The following is a 22,230-nucleotide window of genomic DNA, read 5'->3' as shown; positions in this document are numbered from 1 at the left end:
CTGTGCATTTAGCATTTTCCAAATCTTTATCATTACCATCTCAAATGTAAATGAAAACCTCCAAATATGTTTTCTTTATATCCACATCATTAGCTAGCATCTGGGATACTGTCCACAGGGTCTGTCGTTACATTCAGTCTCTGGTTGGACACTAAATATAAACGGAGAAACAGACAGACAAACAGAAGTGACGCCACTACTGAGCTTTCGGTCTGTCTCTCTGTACTGTCTGTCTGTCGGCCAGGACATGGCCCCTCTCTAAGCACAGGGGCTGATTCACTTGCTTGTGTTCAGGGTAGACCACCATATATATGAAGCATTCATACTGCCCTCGTCAGCATTAACCACTCCAATCTGTGTGTGTGTTTTGTGTACGTTTGTATGCACATTTGTGTGACTGCATGGCGTGATTCCTAAAACATGAAGTAAACACTGAATAACAGAAATGTATAAACTGAATTCAATTCCTCCCTACCTCTACAGACTACACGGTTGTCTTCCTGCCACCAGCTGGAACGTTTCCTCAAGAATCATGACATCTTCTAGAAAAGTCCTTTAGAATGAGGTCTTTAAGAAACCGAATTAAGAACCAGGAATTATTCCAGAAAATGAATGCGATTGAGTGGTAGTTTTCTGGTTAGAAACTGTACTGGTCCACTCACACAGTACTGACACCAACTGTACTGGTCCAGTCACACAGTACTGACGCCAACTGTACTGGTCCAGTCACACAGTACTGACGCCAACTGTACTGGTCCACTCACACAGTACTGATGCCAACTGTACTGGTCCACTCACACAGTACTGGCGCCAACTGTACTGGTCCACTCACACAGTACTGACGCCAACTGTACTGGTCCACTCACACAGTACTGACGCCAACTGTACTGCTCTACTCACACAGTACTGACGCCAACTGTACTGGTCCAGTCACACAGTACTGACGCCAACTGTACTGGTCCAGTCACACAGTACTGACGCCAGCTGTAGTGGTCCACTCACACAGTACTGACGCCAACTGTAGTGGTCCACTCACACAGTACTGACACCAACTGTACTGGTCTACTCACACAGTACTGACGCCAACTGTATTGGTCCACTCACACAGTACTGACACCAACTGTGCTGCTCTACTCACACAGTACTGACACCAACTGTGCTGCTCTACTCACACAGTACTGACGCCAACTGTGCTGCTCTACTCACACAGTACTGACGCCAACTGTGCTGCTCTACTCACACAGTACTGACGCCAAGCAAAACAATGTCCTTGATCAGTTTCAGGCAGGGTGGATTTGAAACCAGCCCAGACCTGTAGTCAGTCTATGGGGAATGGGACTCACTGGTGTTGACTGTAAATCCTGGTTTGTTCTCGTTGGATCTGCCAGCCTCCACCTCTGACCCCCCCCCTCCCTGTCACATGTCAGGTTGGGATCCTCCAGGCAGGCTCCGTAGCTCAGCTCTGCTGCCCCTGCAGGAACACAGGAGAGGAGGCGCTGGGTTTAGGAGTCCAACATTAGAAACACTCAGCTCTTCACCTTTACAATTATGACTTGATGTTATTACAACATATTATTACATTTGGACCACCGTGTCACTGAATTAGTTCATCCACCTTTTCATCTAATCACTGACCCATTCATCCTTCCATCCATTTATTCATCAAATCATTCATCCATTTGTCAACTCGCCCAAACATTCATCTATCCATAAAACAAACTCCCCTCTATAGACAAAACTGGCACTGCTAACCCTTCCTGACCACAGCACAAAGGTTTGACTCTTTGTGTGGTCATGGGGTGGTTTAATTATGGATGTCTTCACTGCACGGAGAGACTCCTTCCCAGTTCCCCTGCTAGACCGACTCTGACCGGTGGGTTGATGTGTGTTGTCAGCAGGCAGTTATCGCCAAACAGTATCCTCTTTGGAAATATCATATTCATCAGGCAGTCAGCCTTCTACCGACAAACACAGCATGGGGTGTAGCCATTCCAGACACACACTCTGTCATCCCTCTCAACGTAGCTTTAGTTAACAGCGCAAGGCTAATTCAGGACATAGAGGCCGGTATCATTTCTCAGTCAGTGGTCGACGCCAGTCCCTCCCTCCACTACATTATCTTTTTCTTTAGCATCCCTCCCTTGTTGTTGGGAAATTTCAGGAAGCATGTCGATACCCCGTTAGGAGCGCTGCAGTGTTCTGAAAAGAGGAAAAGTGGAGGAGGCTCAATGGGGATTAAAGATGGGGGCAAATGGTTGGGTGTGTGCAAGCGTGTGTGTGTGTGCAAGCAAGCGTGTGTGTGTGTGTGTGTGTGTGTGTGCAAGCGATGATTGACAGCCATGATCGATGGTGATGACATCATGACATCATATTTGACTGCGATGCATTTTGGAATCCGGCAGCAACCAGAAGGGCAACATGCCAAATGGCCTCCTCAGTATTTGGTTCCGCCTACATCAAATGGCCTCCTCAGTATTTGCCTCTGGCTACATCAAAAATGGTCTCCTCGGTATTTGCCACAGCCTACATCAAATGGCCTCCTCTGTATTTGCCTCGGACTCCATCAAATGGCCTCCTCAGTATTTGCCTCGGACTCCATCAAATGGCTTCCTCAGTATTTGCCTCTGACTCCATCAAATGGCCTCCTCAGTATTTGCCTCAGCCTACATCAAATGGCCTCCTCAGTATTTGCCTCTGCCTACATCAAATGGCCTCCTCAGTATTTGCCTCAGCCTACATCAAAAATGGTCTCCTCGGTATTTGCCACAGCCTACATCAAATGGCCTCCTCTGTATTTGCCTCTGACTCCATCAAATGGCCTCCTCAGTATTTGCCTCAGCCTACATCAAATGGCCTCCTCTGTATTTGCTTCTGGCTCCATCAAATGGCCTCCTCAGTATTTGCCTCGGACTCCATCAAATGGCTTCCTCAGTATTTGCCTCTGACTCCATCAAATGGCCTCCTCAGTATTTGCCTCAGCCTACATCAAATGGCCTCCTCAGTATTTGCCTCAGCCTACATCAAATGGCCTCCTCAGTATTTGCCTCAGCCTACATCAAAAATGGTCTCCTCAGTATTTGCCTCAGCCTACATCAAATGGCCTCCTCTGTATTTGCTTCTGGCTCCATCAAATGGCCTCCTCAGTATTTGCCTCAGCCTACATCAAATGGCCTCCTCAGTATTTGCCTCAGCCTACATCAAAAATGGTCTCCTCAGTATTTGCCTCAGCCTACATCAAATGGCCTCCTCTGTATTTGCTTCTGGCTCCATCAAATGGCCTCCTCAGTATTTGCCTCAGCCTACATCAAATTGCCTCCTTAGTATTTGCCTCTGGCTACATCAAAAATGGTCTCCTCAGTATTTGCCGCAGCCTACATCAAATGGCCTCCTCTGTATTTGCCTCGGACTCCATCAAATGGCTTCCTCAGTATTTGCCTCGGACTCCATCAAATGGCCTCCTCAGTATTTGCCTCGGACTCCATCAAATGGCTTCCTCAGTATTTGCCTCTGACTCCATCAAATGGCCTCCTCAGAATATGCCGCAGCCTACATCAAAGTGCCTCCTCAGTAGTTTGACCGGCCTACATGTTTGACAAATATGTGGTAGTTACACTTATAAAAAACAAAACCAGCACAAATTGTAAGATTTATATATTTTCCCCATGAGGATTAAAGCTCAGCTGTTGTCATTGAGACTACTCTCCCATTTAACTTCGCTTTGTCTCTTCAATCTCCATTTGATTTGAATTTGCCTTTTTGACCTGCAGGACTGGACTCCCCCGTCTTGACCTACCAGTGAATAAGGGTAACATTTTCCATTTTGAAAAATCTTTCCTGCTAACCAAAATAACTATACTGAATACCAATAACAGTTGCAATAAATGTAACTTTAATAATGAATTGAAATGCTAAAACAAGTCTAATATTTTCTGCAAGAAGTAGCCTGCTTACAATTAATGGGGAACAAAACACGAAAGAAGAGTAGATGCCGGAGTCGCCTTACAAAATGAGTTCAATTTGCAAGTAATGCATTTATAGAAAATACACAAACAATAACACAAAACAAAAAATTATTACAATAAACATTATTCACACCATTCTATAAAAGGCATAAAAATACACAAACGCTCCTTTTCAAAGCCCTGCTTTTCTTTGCCACTGAGCCAGACAACTTTTTTTTTTCATGACAGCGCCCCCTTTCCAAAAATAATTAAAGAGAAGCTTCTTTGAACGATGTTTGGACAGGTCATTCCAGACATCACCCAGCCCTAGAGGGTGGGGTGGGGGGGGAGTGCTGCTCTCCTTTAAGATAGCTGCTGCTCTCTCCGCTATTCATCAACCGCTTCGGCAGGGCTGTGAAGAATCAATGGTCTCTGCACTGCAAACTGTAATGACACGGCGAAGGAAGCAAAGAGGAGAGAAAAAGCTCAACTGCAACATAATTGATTTGTTTAAGTACAATAACACAGTTCTACAGCACAAAGAGAGAGGGACCGGGAAAGGGGGAAAGGAAGAGGTGGACAGAGTGGGGGGGGGGGGGTAGATATTGAGCTCAGATGCCCTGCCACAGACGGAGTAAGAGAATGAAACCACAAGCAGTAATTGATCAACTGCCTGCAAACTGCTAATATTTCTGACATAATAACACTGTGTGTTGGTACTTAATTAAAGGAATGAATGTCTGATGGGACTACTGCATGACCATACCATTCACACCAGGACAGACAGAGACATCAGGACATGATGGGACTACTGCATGATCATACCATTTACAACAGGACAGACAGAGACATCAGGACATGATGGGACTACTGCATGAGCATACCATTTACAACAGGACAGACAGAGACATCAGGACATGATGGGACTACTGCATGAGCATACCATTTACAACAGGAGAGACAGGGACATCAGGACATGATGGGACTACTGCATGAGCATACCATTCACAACAGGAGAGACAGGGACATCAGGACATGATGGGTCTACCACATGAGCATACCATTCACACCAGGAGAGACAGGGACATCAGGACATGATGGGACTACTGCATGAGCATACCATTCACACCAGGAGAGACAGGGACATCAGGACATGATGGGTCTACCACATGAGCATACCATTCACACCAGGAGAGACAGGGACATCAGGACATGATGGGACTACTGCATGAGCATACCATTTACAACAGGAGAGACAGGGACATCAGGACATGATGGGACTACTGCATGAGCATACCATTTACAACAGGAGAGACAGGGACATCAGGACATGATGGGACTACCACATGAGCATACCATTTACAACAGGAGAGACAGGGACACCTGAATATGATGGCACTCTGCTAGGACGCTATGGCAGCTATTCTCTAGAGACAGCCGGCAGCCTTGTCCCCCAAACAACCCTCTAACCAGCCACCCAACCAGCCACTCAACCAGCCTGCCAGCACTCCCTGGCTATAACTGCATTTGAGAACAACAAGGGCTTGTTTACTTTCTTTTGTAAGAGAATAATATGCCAGATAGACTTATCTTGGTTTGCATAATCATTTCCATAGTGTTTGAATTTACACCTGCATGTTCGAAAAGTACCACAAAGGATTGTGGCCGTCAATTGCAAGAAAATCTAGCGATATGCTTGTGCACTTACAGAAACTTGATACATTTCCGACAGACGGGCAGTATTGGATATGCGGTGCACGCTACCTCATTGATAACTGCAAGTTCACATAACAAAATTACTTAAGTTCATGGAGTTAGATGTGTCTCTATTCGTAAATATATATAGAAAATCTGCGGGTATATTGATCACAAATCACAAATAAAAATAGGATTTGTAAATGTGAAAAAATATTTTGTAAATAAAACCATTATCTGTAAATATGTAAACATGTTTCACAAATAAATAAAATGTGAAAATATAAAAATATATTTGGCAAATAAAACACAAATCTGTAAAATATTTCCAACTGTTGCTTAACATTTACAAATCTGAATTTTATATTCACACATTTCTGAGATATTTTCCTTCGGTAGAAGTGTGTGTGGTTTCAGAGGGCTGGCTTGGTTGGACTTATGGAAGATCCGGACTGGATCCTGGTAGATTGAAGTCTATAGGTAGCTAGGACACGTTTTTCCTGAAATGTGAGTATAACGTTTATTTGTATAACAATATTTTCCGCAAATGGCTGCATCACCAATGGGTAATACAACGCCGAGTGTGTTATCGACTTCAAGCAATTAACTTAAGCACAGTTAGTTATGTCAGCCTACATCTGGTTGGCTAGCTAGCCAGCTAGTAGGCTACTGTAGCTTAACTGAAGTAATGAAGCCAGGTATCTAACCCCACCGCGCGACAGACTAGATAATGGTATGTTGTTGACTTGCAGAGGTGCATTCTTTTCATTTAGTATAAGTCTTGCACATCGTGCAAACTTTAGTTGTTACAAAAGGAAAACTGTATGCATGTGTTAGTCCTCAGAATGTTTATAAGTACAGAGTAATAGTACACCAACATCATGGTTCACCAACATCTTTAGTTTGTCAGAAGTGTATGTACTTTTTATTTGGCAAGTATTGGTCGCTACGCCAACCTTCGATCACACATCCAGAGATAGAATTCTACTATCTCTGGAATCTACTGCACAACATTTAGTGCGCTTCTGGCTTTCACAGGTTATTTGAGAAGGGTTCCCAAGATGCCCTAAGTTTTAAACAAACTGGAATATTGGAAATCTTTTTATCAGGATTAACCCTTAATATAATGTGTTTGTATTTCTCTTTGTTTCCCTCCTACTGTAACTTGTGTCACAATGTCCTTCAATGTCCCTCACACTAAACCTCAAGGAAATAGGTGAACACTTCAGTTCCTTTGCAGTATTTTTAGAATGACATTGCCTAATATTCAGTGTTAAATTGACTAAAGGCATGAACTATACTGTAGTGATCTTTGCTGACTTCTACACTAACTGAATCTCAGTTTTCTTACCATTGATTTGATACTGTTACTTAATTGCACAAAAAAAGATCCATCAATCATGTGACATTACCTTGCTTCTCTGTCCTTCTTTTATCAGCAACGTGTTTTAACGACCATCCTCTTTGCCACTAATACCAAATTATGGCCCGTCATTGAATTCCTAAAATAATTTGTCTCCAAGTCATCAGGAACTAAGGACTATTTCTCAGAGAGGAGACTGTAACAAAAAATATACTGTATAGTTATTAATATTGCTTTTATTATTATAATTATATATTTTGGTCATGAACCATGTCTTTGTGTGACATAACGTATGATTGTACAAAATACTTTGTATTTATTAAATACCCATGAATTCAAATGAGTAATTACATGAAGCAGTATCCTTGTATTCAAAAATATAAACTTTGCTTTGAGAATGCCTGATGTCAACCTCCATTTACTACTGTCAATAAGCAATTACAGTTCAAAAGTTTGCATACCCTTGGAGAATTGGTAATATATGCAATATTTTTAAAGAAAATATGGGTGAGCAGGCAAAACACAATTATTTTATTTCTTATGGGATTCACATTCAACTGTAGGTTATGACAGAATAGCACAATCATAAAACAAAACATGTTAATAAAGAAAAATCTGAGCTGACCCCTGTTCAAAAGTCTGCATACCCTTAGTTCTTAATACTGTGTATTGCCCCTTTTAGCATCAATGATAGTGTGCAGTCTTTTGTAATAGTTGTCTATGAGGCCCCGAATTCTTGCAGGCGGTATAGCTGCGCATTCGTCTTGGTAAAATGCTTCCAGGTCATGCAAAGTCTTTGGTCGTCTTGCATGAACCGCACGTTTGAGATCTCCCCAGAGTGGCTCGATGATATTAAGGTCAGGAGACTGTGATGGCCACTCCAGAACCTTCACCTTTTTCGACACTAATTGCAATTTAAAAAGCCACAGGTTTAGGTAATAACCCTTGAATTGCCATTTTAACCTATTTGTGTCACATTTTGTGTTTGTAACAAGGCCAAACATTCAAGGGTATGTCTTCTGATCAGGGTCATTTGGGTGATTTCTGGTATCATTACGATTTAAAAGGGAGCCAAACAACTATGTGATAATAAATGGCTTCATATTATCACTATCCTTAAATAAATAAATAAATGCATGATCAGATTTTCACAATTAATGCCAAAATTGCACAATTTCTGCCAGGGTATGCAAACTTATGAGCACAATTGCATAACCACTAACACTAGCTAGTTGTGTGAGACTCATACTGAATGAACCAAATGCAGCTGTGCAAGTCAACAACATATCATGCTGTGGGGTTAGATTAGGGTTAGATTAGGGTTGCCACCTTCAATGTGGAAAAATAAGGGACCCCTTGCCAGCGGCCCCAAACCTGGGGGACACAAATGAAGAGGGTCTGGGGGTCCTCCCCAATGAGAGTGTCAGATGACATCATGTATGCATTGAAATGCATTGTATGCATTTCTATTAAAAAAGTCCTCCGCTACTGTGAACATGAATGTAATGGCAATAGAGTAAAGAGGAGTAAAGAACAGTTGCATCAATTATATTAAGGATTAAAACATCAGATCAGTTTTAGCTGCTCAAGCGTACTGTAGACATGTTTGAGCTATGATCAGGTAACTACATATTTTTCTGAACGTACACTATTCTCCATTGCTGCGATTTGCTTGATTATGTGGAGATGTTTTGCCTTCATTTTGTTGTCAATTTAGCCAACGTTTCTCTGATCTTAGTTGAACAAAACAACAGTAACATTATATTATAGGAAAAAAAAATCGCTGTTTGTTCGCGCAGAAAATGACTAATGTGCAGTTTGTTTAGAATTCAACAATCCAATAGCTGGTCGGACAAAAATAAAATGGATCGATTAGTCAACCCTCCTGAGACCCAGCACATTTTTTTTTGGGGGGGGGGGGGGGGGGGGGGGGGTTTAGATTGTTATATATTACTCTAGTGTTTGGTGCATTATAGACATATTACAATAAATTCTGACACACTTGGTGCAACAGCTTTAAATTCTAATCACAACATCGGATGTACCTACACTCAAGTCCAGCAGGTTCAACCAGATTCAACCAGATGTTCCGCGGTAACTTGGGACACTTTTTCGGAACAGATACAACCCGCGGCCGCTGAGGTCTAAAGAGGATCTCTCTCTCCATGTTGATAGGAGTGGAATGAGTGGCGATAGGTATTCTGCTTCTGAAGAACTTCCCACTCCATAAACAGAATCAGGAATATTTTTTTATTGTCGTTGACAGGTAACGAAGAGATAGAATAAAAAAGGGAAACGGATGGAGAGAAGTATAAGAACAGATTGAGAGGGGGTGAAGAAAGACAGAGCGAGAGACAGTGTATGAGATGATGAGAAAGCTCATCCTGAGTCAATTACAATAAAGAGGTGAATGTAATGAGCCATGATCTGTCACAGGCTCAGTTAACAGCTAAAGACCTACATTTTCAGTTTCAACTTTCCAGCCTCGTCTCTTTTCCTTTCCACCCAATCTCCTCCCATGAACAGATGAAAATATGGGAGGGATGGAGGGAGGGAAGAGAACATTACTACAGGAAAAGAGATAAAAAAAATTCTGGTGATTGAGGCAAGGGAGACTGAAAATAGGATTTCAACCATCTAGAAGCAATGCATTATGGGAGGGAGAGCTGCCCCTCCCACTAGTCATAAAAGTTATGTATACCTGCAAAGCACGCTGACAAACAAGGAAATGTGGGGGGGGGGGGGGAAGAACTGCAGGTTCAAACCCTGAAGTGCAGATGTTTTATTCTGACAATTGCGATGCCAGAAAAGTGCAGTTAACTGAATAAAGAAAAGGTGAGGACAAGCACGCGCGCGCGCACACACACACACACACACACACACACACACACACACACACACACACACACACACACACACACACACACACACACACACACACACACACACACACACACACACACACACACACACACACACACACACACACACACACACACACACACACACACACACACACACACACACACACACACACAGAGACACAGGCTGCTCTGTGATGTCATTTGACTAGTGCCTAGTCGGTCTGTACGAAGGTATTAGCGCCATGTGGAGCCAGACAATACGCCCTAAATAACATCATGGTATATTTAGAATTATGGATGGTAACTGTACACATCACGGTATATTTAGAATGATCGATTATATATATATCGCAGCAGAGGCGTCGCTAGGATCACAATACATTCAGGGCTTAGCCCAAACAACCACCCCGCCCTGGACATAAAGTACAGCGTTTTTAATGTACATGCGGAAGATGTGCACGCTAGGGGCCTACACGTCTACATTGACATAATGCGAGATCGGATTTATAGATGAATAGATCATGGGATATTTTTGTATTATTACATTATTTTGGTCAATTTGAGATCTGGGGCTATTCATAAAGGTTCCGGGGCTATAGCCACGGACGCCCAGGTCTAACGACACCACTGTATCACGGTATATTTAGAATTATGGTTTGTAACTGTACACATCACAGTATATTTAGAATGATCGACGATATATATCACGGTATATTAGAAATTATGGATGGTAACTGTACACATCACAGTATATTTAGAATAATCAACGATACATATCACAGTATATTTAGAATGATGGATGATACAGGAAAAAATAGAGAGACCACTGCACCTTTTTCTTTCCTTTCCAAAAAAGTGGAAAAGTAAGATTTTGAGTGAGGAACAAAAGGGTTAAAATTAAGAGACCACTGCAAATTGAACACTTCTGTTCCTCACACTTTTTTGGATTAGCAGCAGATCCTTTAAGTCCTGTAAGTTGTGAGGTGGGGCCTCCATGGATCGGACTTGTTTGGATTGAGATCTGGGGAATTTGGAGGCCAAGTCAACACCTTGTTGTGTTCCTCAAACCATTTCTGAACCACTTTTGCTTTGTGGCAGGACACATTATCCTGCTGAGAGGCCAATGCCATCAGGGAATACCGTTGCCATGAAAGGGTGCACATGGTCTGCAACAATGCTTAGGTAGGTGGTACATGTCAAAGTAACATTCACATGAATAGCAGGACCCAAGGTTTCCCAGCTGAACATTGCCCAAAGCATCACACTGCCTTCGCCGGCTTGCCTTCTTCCCATAGTGCATCCTGGTGCCATGTGTTCTCCAGGTAAACGACGCACACAGACCTGGCCATCCACATGATGTAAAAGGAAACGACCAGACCACCTTCTTCCATTGCTCCATGGTCCAGTTCTCATGCTCACAAACCCATTGTAGGTGCTTTCGGTAGTGGACAGGGGTCAGCATGGGCACCCTGACTGGTCTGCGGCTACGCAGCCCCATACGCAACAAACTGTGATGCACTGTGTGTTCTGACACCTTTCAATCAGTACCAGCATTCACTTTTTCAGCAATTTGAGCTACAGTTTGATCGGACCACACGGGCCAGCCTTCACTCCCCACGTGCATCAATGAGCCTTGGCTGCTCATGACCCTGTCGCCGGTTCACCACTTTTCCTTGGACCACTTTTGATAGGTACTGACCACTACAGACCGGGAACACCCCACAAGGGCTGCAGTTTTGGGGGTGCTCTGATCCAGTCATCTAGCTGTCACAATTTGGCCCTTGTCAAAGACACACAGATCCTTACTCGTGCCCATTTTTCACTTCACCTGTCAGTGGTCATAATGTTATGGCTGATGGGTGTATCAGTGTTATTCACTTCACCTGTCAGTGGTCATAATGTTATGGCTGATGGGTGTATCAGTGTTATTCACTTCACCTGTCAGTGGTCATAATGTTATGGCTGATGGGTGTATCAGTGTTATTCACTTCACCTGTCAGTGGTCATAATGTTATGGCTGATGGGTGTATCAGTGTTATTCACTTCACCTGTCAGTGGTCATAATGTTATGGCTGATGGGTGTATCAGTGTTATTCACTTCACCTGTCAGTGGTCATAATGTTATGGCTGATTGGTGTATCATGGTATATTTAAAAAGTTTAATGGTATATATCACAGTATATGTGTTCCTTTAATTGCAATGAGCTGTTCCCTTACTATGCCGGTATTAGGCACAAGAACAATAAACTTCAGAAGAAATTAACTGATAAAGATCTTCATACACAAGCTTACAAAAATATATTGCATTAAAAGATTTTCCAACATGAATCCAAGAAAATGGTACATGGAACAACCCAACTGACAGTATTATTCTCAAATAATGCCTTTTCTTTTCCAAAATTGTTTTTGTAGGGACAGCTTTTTTGTGCTATGATGTCTGTCTTGTGGCTTTTCGTTTGACACAGACACTACTGGTCGATGATGACCCTATCGTGACCCCCTGGAGTCTGAAAGCATTCTAGAACTTTCCTGATCCTAGTGCCCATTTCATCTTGATGTGACAGAAAAGCATGCCCCCATTAACACTTGTCACGACCTGACTTTCTGAATCAGACCAATGTCCGAATGATTAGAGAAGCCCCGGTCTTTCTGATCCTTCTCCATGTCGTTGGGGAGCGGTCCCGCTCTGCATACACTAGCATTCCTCCACTCATCTCTGCTGACAGAAACCATGCATGCTTGCAGTGAGTGAGCAAACATTTATGCAGCAACATAGTGCTTTCCATCAACACAAAAACCCATATTTCAACCTACCTCAACACAATACTCAGACACATTTTAACACCAATCTGCCCCAAGCAAACTGCCAGAGAGAGAAAACAATGTGCGCGCGCTAGGCAGTGTATGTCATCTGAGTGTTAACGACTTTCAATTAAGCTCCTGCTCTGGTGTGGAGGAGGGAATGAGTGATAGATGTAATGAACACACATTAACAGTTTCATTAACCTCCACCACATCCCCCCTCCTCCCTCTGCACCTCCTTTTATTCCTCATTCTTCTCTTTCTCCTTCTCCGCCTCAGCCTCTTCCCTTTTCTCCTCCCCTTTTTCCTCTCCTTCTCCTGTTCTCCTCTTTTGAAGAGGTGGTTATGAGGAGGCCCCTCTATGAACGCAAAAGCATTTTTACACTACGATTATTTAGATCAACAAGACTTGTTACCTGATTTGCTTCAAGATTTGTAAATATTTACATTGTAAACGGGTGAAAATGTCAATTGTTGCACATCACCTTTCGGGATTATACGGGACACTACTCCGACAGAGATTCTCTCCCACTACTAAATTCTAATGACGATGTCTTACTCAACGTGTACTGGACTGGAATGAACAGTAATATAGGGAGTCTGGTTCTGTAAGTCCTTCCAGTTCCATGAACAGAATCAGGAAAAAAAACTATTGGCTTTGGTAAGCAAAAAAACAACTCCCCAAAACAATTCTATCTACCAGTAAAAGCACTTGTTGGACAGAGAGCGCTGTGTTAGTTACTAGGTAAACAACTGTCTGTGAGTTCAAACTCCTCCTTGGTCAAAAGGTCTCTGCGGAGAAGGGCTACACCGTTTGGGGACACAAACCAAAATCCCGCCAACCAAGCGCCAGCGACCTCCTGCCCGATCGTCCTCTCTCTCTGTCTTAATGCCCTGATGGGTCAGAGTGGATCGCTGCATCAATTCCACACCAGCCCTGTGTTTATCCTCCGCGTAAATAATGGTCAACCATTACAATGCATTAAGACAGGCCCCACTCTTCAGCGGCAGAGTAGAGAAAGGGGAAACGTGAAAGCATCTTTCTGTGATCTCCAGGAAATCGCCTTATGCTGCCCATGTGGTCAGAGGACGGCTCCAGACTCTTTAAGCTCCTGGAGCCATTGATTAAGCATAGTATAAACAGAGGGGGGAGGGGTGTGGAGGAGGGAGAATCAAAAACGAGCAAAAATGATGTTGGATGGACTCAAATCTACTCATCATCGATTGTTTATTTAAAAAACTATTTGTAGGGGAAAACTTTATGCAATGTACAGAATTCCATGACGCTTATTCTGCTTAGTTCCCATCTTAAAGATAGCGCCTTGTCTGGTACTGCAGTGGCTCTAGCAACATTTATGACGCCTCTATATCCTTTCACTGGGGATAATACAAATCAATATTTCAGACACTCTCTATGGCCCCCTCTCTCTCTCGCCCTCTCTCTCTTCCCCCTTGTTCTCCCTTATCCCCCCTGCTGCTCTCTCTCTTCCCGCCTCCCCCTTTCTATGTCAGTGTCACCCAGCTGGAAGAATAAAATAAAAGGCATCAGCAGAAAAACACACAAGTGGAAACAATCTTCCCGCTAGCTCAGGCCCAATCTTCCCGCTAGCTCAGGCCCAGCCGCTCACTTGGGTCATGAATTCAGCTAACTTTGCCCATCAACGCCCAACAACATTAGTCTTAATAGCAGCAGTGACAATCTACCTCAATTCGCCTTGAGAGGTGGTGTGTGTGTGTGTGTGTGTGTGTGTACGTGATTCTCAGGTGATTCTCATCAGCAGCTTTTTCATGGGTGGGTCCCAAATGGAAGACTACATCCTACATAGTGCACTACCTTTGACCACAGGCCCATATTTCACTGTATACAGAATAGGGAGCTGTTTAGGAGGTGTCGGAGGAGCCGAAAGAACATTGTGTGGCAGAGAGATGTGTGTCTGGCAGCGTAGCGAAGCAGAACTCCCTGTGAACCGGCACAGCATGTCGTTAAAGAGCACCGGAGCCATATGTTCTTATCCAACCGGCATCAATCAAGGACAAATTAAGGATTACATTAATTGTAGATGATTATAATTAAACTGCGCCCCGACTACTAGGCTTGAATAATGGGGGGTGTGCCTGGTCCCCTCTTGAAAGAGATAATGGTAGTTGTAGTGTCAGTGGTGGGACAGCAAAAGAGATAGCTAACGATTGTTATAATAATGGTGGTTGTAATGTCATGTAAACAGATAGTTAACGATAGTTGTAATAATGGTAGGTGTAGTGTAAAGAGACAGCTAACAATAGTTGTAACAATGGTAGGTGTAAAGAGACAGCTAACGATAGTTGTAATAATGGTAGGTGTAGTGTAAAGAGACAGCTAACAATAGTTGTAACAATGGTAGGTGTAAAGAGACAGCGAACGATAGTTGTAACAATGGTAGGTGTAAAGAGACAGCGAACGTTAGTTGTAACAATGGTAGGTGTAAAGAGACAGCGAACGATAGTTGTAATAATGGTAGGTGTAGTGTAAAGAGACATCTAACAATAGTTGTAACAATGGTAGGTGTAAAGAGACAGCTAACGATAGTTGTAACAATGGTAGGTGTAAAGAGACAGCGAACGATAGTTGTAACAATGGTAGGTGTAAAGAGACAGCGAACGTTAGTTGTAACAATGGTAAGTGTAAAGAGACAGCGAACAATAGTTGTAATAATGGTAGGTGTAAAGAGACAGCTAACGATAGTTGTAATAATGGTAGGTGTAGTGTAAAGAGACAGCTAATAATAGTTGTAATAATGGTAGGTGTAAGGAGACAGCTAATGATAGTTGTAATAATGGTAGTTGTAGTGTCACGTAAAGAGTCAGAATGTTTGTGTGTGTGTGTGTAAATTAGTTAGTGAATAAATGAGAGAGAGATAGAATTTCTGTGTGGTTCTAATAAGCTCCTGTGTAGAAACCTATTGAATTAATGATTCAGTAGTAATCATGCCTAAAGTGAGAGCATTTAATGATTACAGTTACATGGGGCACATTGCTTGCTTAGAGAGAGACAGAAAGGGAGAGATGCAGTGTAATTGGAAGAATTGGAGGAAAGGATAGTTGTGTTTGTTCTAAGTTGTAACTAAAAAGTAAGTACACCCCTAGCTTCAATTACTGGTGTTCCCCCTTTGGCTGAAATACTTCAGAGTCATTTCTTGACAATGATTTGCCCCCTCTTCTTTAGAGAACTGCTTCAACTGTGTCATGTTTGAGGGCTTTCTTGCATTCATGGCCCACTTCAAATCCTTCCTCAACATTTTAATATGTTTGAGATCTGGGCTTTGACATTCCATAACCCTCAATTTCTTCTTTTTAAGACATTCTGTGTTTTATATCATTGTCCTGAAGCCAAGATCAATGTTTGGCTCAGCTTTAGGTTTTTGATAGCTGGTTTCAAATTCTCCTCACAGTCTTCTGTAACGTGTAATTCATAATGAGGCCCTGAAGCAGCAAAGCAGCCCCAGACCAAAACGCCACTGCCTCCACGCTTTACGGTTGGTATGAAGGATCTTCTGATCAAAGGCAGTGTTTCTTTTATGCCAGATATGTGAGTAAGGCATCACGGTCAAACAACTCCACCTTTCTCTCATCTGTCCAGAGATATTCCTTTTTTAAAACAATCCATGACTCAGCTCTGTCTCAGTTTGCATTATTAGCATTGCACAAATACATGAATGGAAACCGTATCACAAAGCTGCATCGCAAGCGGAAAACAGCTCTAAATCACTCCAAACTAAGACAAGTGGTGTTCTTTACCACAAACAACATGACAATGTTGTATTCCTCAAAATAAAGTTTAAATTTTTGTGATATAAGTCTCATTTCAAGTGTTTACCGGTCAGTTTTGTTCACAATTGTATCAATCCACGCATTTGTTCAAGAGTTAGTGTATACACAGTAAACAAAAGTTAGTTTTTGCTAGCTAGAAAGCAAGTTACCTATATTGTCTTTGATATTCACTTCTGACACAGTCACCTCAACGATGGTGAACTCATTAATCCCCAACCCTTGCCCAGAATATCCGCAGGCAATGTTACTTTGTGTATTATAACATAGCAATCAGAAGTATTACTTACAATCTGTCTTGTCTCCTCAGGTTGAACTGGGTAACTTGATGGAATTACATTTGCCTTTATTCCTATAAGTGAAGGGGGGTTCACGATCCTCTGTATTAAAATGTTTCTTGCAAAAAAATGGATATGTCTCGTTGGCAATGTTGATCCATTGATGCAGTCGTATTCTCCCACAATACAACTCGGGAGAGGCAGAGGTATTGTCCCAATTGCAGACCAGGTAGAATTTAATTAACTCAAGATCCACAAGCAGGCAAACGAGCAGGCAGAAGTCGATATTGAAAGTTTGAATTTTATTTATCAAGCGCACCGAAAAACAGAGCTTCATCCTGCACAATGAAATTCTTGGCACACATCTACATAGTAACAACTGAGAAATATAGAAAGCATAAATAACAACCAATAATGTACCTAAGTGGAAACTAGCAGTGGAAACTAAAAATCTATCTTCACATAGCTTAGATTAAAGCATCCATTCACCTCGATGACATCACTGCCGAAGAACAGTGTCAAATAGTTCCTCTGTGTTTTTTAATGATTTGGTTGAGTCTGTCTGTATTGTTCTCCTGGGGCTCTGTGGGTCTGTTTATGTTTGTGAACAGAAGCCCAAAGACCAGCTGGCTGAGAAGATTCATCTCTCTGAAGAACATTGAACTTGTAATTGAAGGTTAAAAAAATGCTTTCTTTTTGGGGATCGTTAAATGTAACAGTTCTCATCATTAGTAGGTATAGAATTAGTTTAGTTATTATCATTATTATATGTCACTAGTAATTTTTTTCTAGGTTTGCATTATAGTCTGGGGACTCCTTTGCATAAATGTGGCAGGCAGAATCTCAAAGTTGTTTGTCCTATTTTATGGGTTGGTAAGGGTTACCCATATCTCTCAGCCATAGATGAAAATGTGTTCTGTAACTGATTGGAGTATTTCTGCCAGATCCTGATTGATGCCTGCCTGCCTGCCTCTCATCACTATGCTACAACAGAAGGAACAGGAAAACAAATATTTGGAGGGGGAAAAAACAAACAAATGTCAGACTTCTCTGGAAAACGAGAGTGAGAGAGACAAATAGACACAACTTTCCCACAATCCTCTCCTCTTATCAGAACAGTCACCGGGAAACTGATGACATGGGGTGATGTTTTCACAAAACGTTTTTGCTAACTTGACAAGGTGGTTCTGGGGCTAAAGAGCAGTGTTTCTGTGGTGTTCCTTGGACTATAGAGCAACTGTTCCGTGTGCATAGAAATCAACAGTTTGGGTTGATGTCTGTTCCACACACACACACACACACACACACACACACACACACACACACACAGTAGTGAACAATGTCAGGATGACATGGGTCTTGACAGGCCAGTAACAGGAGAAGCACCAGAAGAACCGTTTCAACAGAAAAACAATCCTCCAGTCACATTACTCTTTTTTCCCTCTTCCTCCCATCTTGTATGTTTCAGAACCTCTTGCCCTTTAAGCCTCAAAGACATGATGAATTGGAGAACTGTTTGTAGGAAGGGCAGAAGTGATCAATCTGGAAGGGAGGGGAGGTGAAGAAGAGAGACAAGAAGAGAAAGAGGTAGTAAGACAGAGAGAGAGAGAGAGAGAGAGAGAGAGAGAGAGAGAGAGAGAGAGAAAGACAGAGAGACAGGGAACACAAAAATTATATAATGAAGGAAGAACGTATGTCTGGTGGCTTATTTGTTAAATATGAATCCACTTAGATGAACTAGTTAAACCACAGGGCGAGTTCCTCTGACAGGACCGATGTGAGGGAAGTTCACGGGATACTGAAATCTCTGGTCCCTTCATATGCCGCACTGGAAGTACCTTTGCATCCCAAATTCTGCCCTATTGCCCAAATAGTGCACTAATTGTACTCAGTGCCCCGGTCAAGAACAGGGCACTATCTAGTGAATCGGGTACTATTTGGAAAACCGACACAGGAAGTGCTCTGCTGTATAATTTACGCCTTCAGAAGCTTCTCTTATCAAACATTCATGTGATTTCCATTGAAAACACTCCAATCCTCAAGTCTCAAATCAAATCTGAAGTGGGAGGAGAGAGTGAACAAAGATATAAAGATTACACCCCACCCACACTCTTAATTTGATGAGTTAATACGACCCTCTAAATTCCCACTTTCAACATGATTAACATGGGTATTCATGCAAATAGGCAACCATCCGATAGGTCCCATTCCCATTCTAGTCTCATAAATGAAGTGTGGGTATGGCAGGTCCTAGGTTTCACTACTAGTTGATTCTTGCTAACACTTCTTCTCCCTCAGTGTTTTGAAAACACTAGTGATGAAAGGCAGAGTTTAAATGCCCTCCTCTAAAAACACTACTATAATAACCACACATCTCATATGAGAAAAAACGAATAATTATGTGTGTACTTAACACGAACCAGTGCTTTCTCCTTAAGCTTGTTTTCAGAAATACACTTCCATTTGCCTCCCACTGCTGTGTGCCTTCAGCTGACAGCGAACATAATTAAACACTGTGGTCTTTCTCCTCTTTTCTTTCTTTTTCTCTCCCTCTCTTCTACCCCCCTCTCCCCCATACCCCCCCTCTTTTTCTTATCTCTCCCCTCCTCTTTCTATTCTCCCAAACACTGCTCTTTCTCTCTCCTCTTTCTTTCTTCCTTCTTTCTCTTTGTACTCTATTCTCCACCTCACTCTCCCTCTCTGTCCCTTTCTCTCCCTGGAGTGGAATTGAAAGCTGTGCAGCAAGTCCTTCGGTGGCAGTCTCCAATTACCTTGCTGCGTGTGACTGTTCACTGCACTGGAACTTTTCCATTTCATCATTACCCTCTCCTGGAAAGAGGCAGGTGGACAGATAGCCAGGCCAGCCGTCAGAGTGTCAGGCATGGTTGGGCAGCAGACAGGCAGTCAGTGGGGTGGAGGAGGGGCTTTACAGCCAGGGACCCTTTACAGCCAAAGATTCTTTACAGTTAAAAACGCTTTACAGCCAGAAACCCTTAACAGCCAAAGACTCTTTACAGACATGGACTCTTTATAGCCAGAGTACCATTTACAGCCAAAACACTTTGAAGTAAAAGATCTGTTTATAGCCAGAGACTCATTACAGCCAGAGACCCTTGACAGCCAAAACCTCTTAAAGTCAAAGACCTGTTACAGACAGTGACTCTGTATTGCCAGAGACTATTACAGGAAGATACCCTTTACAGCCAGGGACCCTTTACAGCCAGGGACTTTATACTCTTCTTTCCATTTGTTTCATCAAGTACAGAACAAATAAATTGCTTGACGCTAATCGCAACCTATGAGTCAATAAGATAAAGATAGATAAAAAGATAAAAATCAACAAGGAAGGGTGATTTCACTCCACTTCTACATTGTGTTTACTGTTGAGAACATGAACGCTATGATTGCTAGTTGGGACTCATCTGAAAGGACTCCTAAATGCTCCGTCATCTGAGCACTCACCTAGTGCCTAAAAATGAGCCTGACCATATAGTAAGAGAAACAGACACAGTCATTGAGGTATTGAGGAACAGCCATAGTCAGGGAGTAGTGACGAACAGCTTTAGTCAGGGGGTAAAGCTATAATAAGGAACAGCCGTAGTCAGGGGATAAAGACAAACAGCTTTAGTCAGGAGGTAAAGCTATAATAAGGAACAGCCGTAGTCAGGGGATAAAGACAAACAGCTTTAGTCAGGGGGTAAAGCTATAATAAGGAACAGCCGTGGTCAGGGGATTAAGACAAACAGCCGTATTCAGGGGGTAGAGCTATAATCAGGAACAGCCGTGGTCAGGGGGTAAAGACGAACAGCCGTGGTCAGGGGGTAAAGACGAACAGCCGTGGTCAGGGGGTAAAGCTATAATCAGGAACAGCCGTGGTCAGGGGGTAAAGACGAACAGCCGTGGTCAGGGGGTAAAGACGAACAGCCGTAGTCAGGGGGTAAAGACGAACAGCCGTAGTCAGGGGGTAAAGACGAACAGCCGTAGTCAGGGGGTAAAGACGAACAGCCGTGGTCAGGATAAAGACGAACAGCCGTGGTCAGGATAAAGATGAACAGCCGTGGTCAGGGGGTAAAGACGAACAGCCGTAGTCAGGGGGTAAAGACGAACAGCCGTAGTCAGGGGGTAAAGACGAACAGCCGTAGTCAGGGGGTAAAGACGAACAGCCGTAGTCAGGGGGTAAAGACGAACAGCCGTGGTCAGGATAAAGACGAACAGCCGTAGTCAGGATAAAGATGAACAGCCGTAGTCAGGGGGTAAAGACGAACAGCCGTAGTCAGGGGGTAAAGCTATAATCAGGAACAGCCGTGGTCAGGGGGTAAAGACGAACAGCCGTAGTCAGGGGGTAAAGACGAACAGCCGTAGTCAGGGGGTAAGGAGGGACATCCTTCGCTACTACTTCTCAAATGACACCTTATTCCCTATTTAGTGCACGTTAGCACAGGGCCCATATGACTTTGGCTAAAAGTAGTGCACTTATTACAGGGAATATGATGCCATTTGGGACATCTTAAGTTAAAACTGAGACACCTGTTGGCCATTGCTAACCCCGTAGGAAACTCAACGACCTCTGTTTGCAGTAAGGCGACCCGAACTCCATTTTCCCAGTGGGAACGTTCGGCAGCGTGATGTTAGGTTGTTCTGCAGTAGTCATCCACAAAGCCTTTTGCATCCCAAATGCCAAGCTATCCCCTACGTAGTTCACTACTTCACCCAGGTCCAATAGGGTGAACCAAATAGGGTAAACGGTTCCATTTGGGAGGCAGACTTTTAAACCATTTTCTCCAATATCCAGGAGAAGAGATAACGGAGGACAATATCACACACACACACACACACACACACACACACACACACACACAATTAGGAAGACGAGAATGAGGGGATTATTTGAACCAACCTCTATTCAAGAGGCCAATTCATCCGCCAATCAATAGTAATCAACCAGGGATGCCACATCTTCTGACAGCAGTCTACACAGGCCTTTCAATTCCTCCGCTGGGGGTGTGTGTGTGTGTGTGTGTGTGTGTGTGTGTGTGTGTGTACATGCACGCGTCAGCAAAAGCCTCATGTATATGGGTTTAACCTGGAGTGAGCCCCGAGGCACTCTGCTGTCAGCCCCTGTCCTCTCTTATTCATTGCAACATTATTAATCAAGACAGACGTGTTGACAGTATCAGCCAGCCAGCACACTGAACCAGGCGGCCAGCACACTGAACCAGGCGGCCAGCACACTGAACCAGGCGGCCAGCACAGCAGTGATTCCGACAGATTCATTTAAGCCGTGACGCAGCATCGCTCCAAAATCCTTGCCCTGCTCTGCAAAAAATATGGCGAAGAAAGATTTGGCCGAGGTCCACTTTGAAGATGCCTGAACTGGCCATGTTTAACTTGAAGCCAGTCCACCTCAAAGGAAAACTGCACTGTGTTTACCCAACCTGGGGTGCCGAGGAGACAAATGCTCCTCTGGTACAGCATGTATATCA

General features: G+C 43.1%; 1 protein-coding gene across 5 annotated transcripts in view; it reads right to left on the bottom strand.

Annotated features, from left to right (window-relative positions):
- LOC105029863 (zinc finger MIZ domain-containing protein 1) overlaps positions 1-22,230 on the bottom strand; it is a 167,042-nt gene that overhangs the window by 121,392 nt on the left and 23,420 nt on the right. For 4 of the 5 annotated variants that reach the window (XM_020046824.3, XM_020046828.3, XM_010903419.5 and 1 more), the window contains exon 2: positions 1,344-1,471. The exons of the other annotated variant lie outside the window; for it this stretch is intronic. The gene's annotated coding sequence lies outside the window, so the exon portion shown is untranslated. The remainder of the gene's footprint in view (positions 1-1,343; positions 1,472-22,230) is intronic. 5 annotated transcript variants of the gene reach the window in all.

The sequence above is a fragment of the Esox lucius genome, chromosome 5, assembly GCF_011004845.1.
Source record: "Esox lucius isolate fEsoLuc1 chromosome 5, fEsoLuc1.pri, whole genome shotgun sequence".
Taxonomy (NCBI): domain Eukaryota; kingdom Metazoa; phylum Chordata; class Actinopteri; order Esociformes; family Esocidae; genus Esox; species Esox lucius.
The sequence above is the reverse complement of the archived record's forward strand: the minus strand, read 5'-3'. Positions and strand labels throughout refer to the sequence as shown.